This window comes from Spea bombifrons, chromosome 1 (assembly GCF_027358695.1).
Source record: "Spea bombifrons isolate aSpeBom1 chromosome 1, aSpeBom1.2.pri, whole genome shotgun sequence".
In the NCBI taxonomy this organism is placed as follows: domain Eukaryota; kingdom Metazoa; phylum Chordata; class Amphibia; order Anura; family Pelobatidae; genus Spea; species Spea bombifrons.
This window is the reverse complement of record NC_071087.1, coordinates 57842968-57848530: the sequence shown is the minus strand read 5'-3', so window position 1 is coordinate 57848530 and position 5563 is coordinate 57842968.

Sequence of the window (5563 nt, the reverse complement as noted above, 5' to 3'; positions counted from 1 at the left end):
GTCAGAAAGTCTCCAAAACTACAATCTCACATTATGTATTTCACAAGTTGTTAGAAAAAGTTTCAAGAAAAAAGCCTCTACTCTCATCCAAAAACAAACTCAACCGTCTTCAGTTTGCCAGCCAGTATTGGCACTTCAAATGGGATTGGCTTCTATGGTCAGATGAAACCAAAAAGAGCTTTTTGGCAATATACATCAAAGGCGGGTTTGGCACACAGAGAGAAGTAGCCATATGAATAATCCAAAACATACATCAAAATCAACCATGGCCATCCCAGTTCCTTGACTTGAACCCCATAGAAAACCTGTGGGGTGAACAGAAGAGGAGAATCCACAAGCATCAACCTGAAATTTTGAAGGATCTTAAGAGATTTTGTATGGAAGAATGGTCTCAGATCCCTTGCCATGTATTCTCTAACCTTATCAAGCATTATAGGAGAAGTCTAAAAGGGCGCTAATAATTGTGCCACAAACCTGTTTTTCTAGTGTTTCCCTGATTGTCAGTTGAAGTTCATAGGTTCCATAACAGTTATAATTACATATAGTGTATGATGTTTGTGGTGTAATGTACACACATTTTTGTATATTCGTATTGTACTAATACACATTAAGTACCAGTAACCATTTTAAAAGTGAGCTTATGAACATTTTATACTGCATGGCTATGTTGGTCAACTCCCAAATCTGAACTATTTATATTTTCAAAAGTGCCCAATTTAGAGAGACTGAAGCATATACAGTATAATTGGCATTTAATGAATCCAAAATGTTAATTTGTAACAGAGGCCAAGGAGTAGCTGGATATGTCTACCATATAGTTTTAATAACAGAAGTGGGTAATTCCAAGGACGAAGACCTTTCACTCACCCATTCTAATTGCAACAGCAAAAATAACCTTTACTATAGATATATTTAATGCACATGTAAAGGGCACTGATATTAAAAGGAACAATTAGATTAACAACCACAGTGTAGGGCAGATTTCACTGTCTCTCTGAGTGTTGACCCCACTAACCTTTCCCTCATGCATGCCTGCATTTTATGAACTACTCAGTTTCCATTACCGTTCATCATTCCCCTACCCCAACCAGTGTTATTAATTTGTATTTCGTACATATTAAGCCCACTCAACATTTCAGGGTGGATCTATTGTTTGTTACAGTGATGTCATGCTACTAAACGAAAGCCCTCTATTACAAACCATGGTTGATTGATTTCTAATGGCAATATAATGTCACCAATTGGTCTATGTCTTCATTTCAACTCTGGGTTACCACTTCTTCTCTTGAGCCTTTTTTAATAGAAATCACACAGTTCACAGAAGAGACATTCAGGTAATGTCTGTGTTATGTGAATTTATGCTGCATAAACAGCTTTTATTTTGACATATAATAACTATCCAGCTACATTATTTAAAGAAAAACTGTAGTGAAAACAAGGTTATTTTAATCCCTAAACACTTTAATGGATATAAGAAAATCCTTTTTTTCAGCTCCCACCCCCCCATACACCATGCTGGGGGCATCCATATTGAGTAACATATTGGTCACATCTGACAGAAGATGCGCATCCCTGTCTGCATGTGACGGTTCGTCGATGCATTTAAAAGTCATGAGCAAAATGGCTGCCGTCAATAAAGAAAATGGCCGCCACTAATCATTGTAATGCCCGCACCAGTAACAAATGAATGCACAAACCATCACATACAAACAGGGAAGCACATCTTCAGTCAGATGCGATCGATATGTTATTCAATCTCGGTGCGCTCAGCATGCTATATGCTAAATTGTGGGAGCTGAAAAAGATTTAAAGAGTTAAATCTCTTAAACGCTGTTGTTATAAGTGTAACAAGAAATTAAAAGAAACATCTTTTTTCCCCCCACTACAGTTGTCCTTTAAGATGAAATTCTATCAACTAAATACTACAGATTGACAGGTAAGACTCCAGAAGGAACCCCCAATTTTTCTGGCATTCTAAGTGCTTTATCGATAGAAAAATTATGAGTATTCAATAAAAGTACAGAGAGAAACTGAAAGCCAAGCTGAGCCATCTGTTTTAGTTACATTAAAATAATTAAGATGTGCATCGGCTTAGGAAAGAAGGCGTATTGACCTCAGAGCCATAGGCCAAGCTCCTACAAGCAACCCAAACATCTAATTTCCGCATTTGACTTTTATTGGTCTATTATCTCATCTGCAGCAAAGATGATTGTATGGGGGCCACCGGAACAGTGCATTAGCTGATTTAATTGATGATCAATTTGAAAACAGAGTACAGGGATTGTTAGACAACCATAAAAGTAGCAGCTCTACAAAGTGACTTCTAAGGAAAGGAATAAAGTGTTACAGACACCAAGGGCAGGTAACCGTTCTCGATTTATGCAATGCGTAATAACTTCTGATGTATATCTGACCATGAAATTTATTCTGCTCACCAATAATTGGTAACTAGCTGCAACATTCATTTAAAACAAATTTGAGACCCTCAACCAAGTCCCTGCTTGGAAGCATCTCAAGTGTTAGCTCTCTTGTGCCATTACAAAGTAAAACTTTCCATCAACACATCAGTCTTTTCAGCAGGGCCGGACTGGGACTGAAAAGCAGCCCTGGAAAAATTTGGAGACCAGCCCCATATAGTTTATCTCACGGTCGCGCTCTTTAACCACACGCACCCCTTATACACACCCGACTCACACTATTCGCCATTCTTTTTATCTCATTATTTGTATTAAAATGCCAGAAAGCAAAAGTGTTAAAAGGCCCTAATAAATTAAATACATTACACATAATGGGATCAAAACATTTGCTACAGCGAACATCTTAGATGAAAAAGTTCAGTGGAACAAAACAGTGATCACATTATTCTTCACGATATTCTGGTAAGAAACTTTTGTTTCTTTATTAATTCATGTAGACTATTTTTTTCATATTTAATATAAGCTATGATTGAGACATGTTTGTTTTTTTTTCCTTTTATTTGCCAACCTACCCCCGAGTTATGCACATCTGCCCCCAGGCTTGCCACTCTGCCCCCCCTGATATGCCTTCTAACCCCCTATATGCCACTCTGCCTCCAGAAATGCCTTATACCCCCTATATGCCACTCTGTCCCATGATATGCCTTTTAACCCCCTGTATGCCACTCTGCCATATAGGGGTCAAAAGGCATATCATGGGACAGAGCGGCATATAGGGGGTATAAGGCATTCCTGGAGGCAGAGTGGCAAAAAGGGGGTTAAAAGGCATATCATGGGGCACTCTGCCTCCAGAAAAGCCTTATGCCCTCCTATATGCCACTCTGCCTCCCTGATATGCTTTATACCCTCCTATATGCCACTCTGCCCCATGATATGCCTTTTAATCCCCTATATGCCACTCTGCCTCCCTGATATGCCTCACTCCTCCTATATGCCCCTCTGCCCCGTGATATGCCTTTTAACCCCCCTTTTGCCACTATACCTCCAGATATGCCTTTTGACCTCCTCTATGTCACTCTGCATCCAGAAATGCCTTATACCCCTATATGCCACTCTGTCTCATGATATGCCTTCTAACCTCCTATATGCCACTCTGCCATATAGGGGGTTAAAAGGCATATCATGGGACAGAGTGGCATATAGGGGGGTATAAGGCATTTCTGGAGGCAGAGTGGCATAAAGGGGGTTAAAGGGCATATCATGGGGCACTCTGCCTCCAGAAAAGCCTTATGCCCCCCTATATGCCACTCTGTCCCATGATATGCCTTTTAATCCCCATATGCCACTCTGCCTCCCTGATATGCCTCAACCCTCTTATATGCCCCTCTGCCCCGTGATATGCCTTTAACCCCCTTTTTGCCACTATACCTCCAGATATGCCTTTTGACCTCCTATATGTCACTCTGCATCCAGAAATGCCTTATACCCCTATATGCCACTCTGTCCCATGATATACCTTTTAACCCCCTATATGGCAGAGTGGCATATAGGGGGTTAGAAGGCATATCATGGGACAGAGTGGCATATATGGGTATAAGGCATTTCTGGAGGCAGAGTGGCATAAAGGGGGTTAAAAGGCATATCATGGGGCACTCTGCCTCCAAAAAAGCCTTATGTTCCCCTATATGCCACTCTGTCCCATCATATGCCTTTTAATCCCCTATATGTCACTCTGCATCCAGAAATGCCTTATACCCATATATATGCCACTCTGGCATATAGGGGGTTAAAAGGCATGTCATGGGACAGAGTGGCATATAGGGGGGTAAAAGGCATTTCTGGAGGCAGAGTGGCATATAGGGGGACACACTTACATACACACACATGCTGAAAACACATTCAAAAAAATATTATACATTTTGTACAAAAAAATACATTACTTTACTCACCTTCTACTTCTCTTCACTGACCTGACATCCGGTGCTGCAGCAGTCTGAGTGCGAGGGGGCGGAGCTTCCACCTCACGCTGCTCCCATCACTATGCAGCCATCAGGCTGCTGGGAATGTAATCTAAACGGCCGGTGCGTGCTGATGCCCCCGGCCGGAGCTACTTTAACACTTTTTTTTTTATTATTTATATGGTAAGCAGGATCGGCTTGCCATATAAAGTAAAAAAAAAAAGTATTAAAGCAGAGGCGGCCGGCAGCATCAGCACGCACCGGCCGTTTAGATTACATTCCCAGCAGTCTGATGGCTGCATAGTGATGGGAGCAGCGTGAGGGGTGAAAGGTCAGTGCGAGGGGGCGGAGCTTTCACCCCTCACACTGCTCCCATCACTAGGCGGCCATCGCATACGGCTGCTGGGTGCCGATGCGGCCGGCCGGCGATACTGTAATACATTTTTAAAATTTAATATGGCAAGCCGGACCAGCTTGCCATATTAAATTAAGAAAAAAGTATTATAGTAGCGCCGGCCGGCCGCATCAGCACCCAGCGGCCGCTCAGATTAGATTTCGGGCAGCCTGGGGGGCAATTGCCCATGTGCCCAGCCCGCCCCTGGTCCCAGCCCGCCCCTGGTCCCAGCCCACGGACCTTCCGGCCCACCGGGAAATTTCCCGGTATCCCGGTGGCCCAGTCCGGCCCTGCTTTTCAGGCTCCAATGGCAGTCCAGATTCGAAACGTGTGCAAATTTCCCCTGCACCCAAAGTGTAAAGGTGAATCTAAACTTGTAACCCCTTGTTCTCTTGTGCCTAAAAGGACACCAACCGTACCCCACTGACAAAGGCTGTGAAGGCCAATGAAGGCTGACATGTACTTGTAACGGGTTCACCAAGAGAGCTGTAGAACTCCCAGAGATCACCCAGATGTATCCTCCTGTTGTCCCCAAAATCACTTCCAGCACCAGCCAGCATGCATACCATATGTACCCAATAAGTAGACACAAATACCTTTAGTTGAGTACGGCAAGAATGAACATTTAATTGAACAGAATATAGCATATTTATACACAGAAACATTAAGACAACAAGCAGGTTTTAAACAACAGATCAAAAGGGCTTAATCACATCAGTGCATAATTGAATTACATCACACAAGATTAACAAGATTTAAATGGAACAATTTAATAACTAACCAACTTAAGGTGC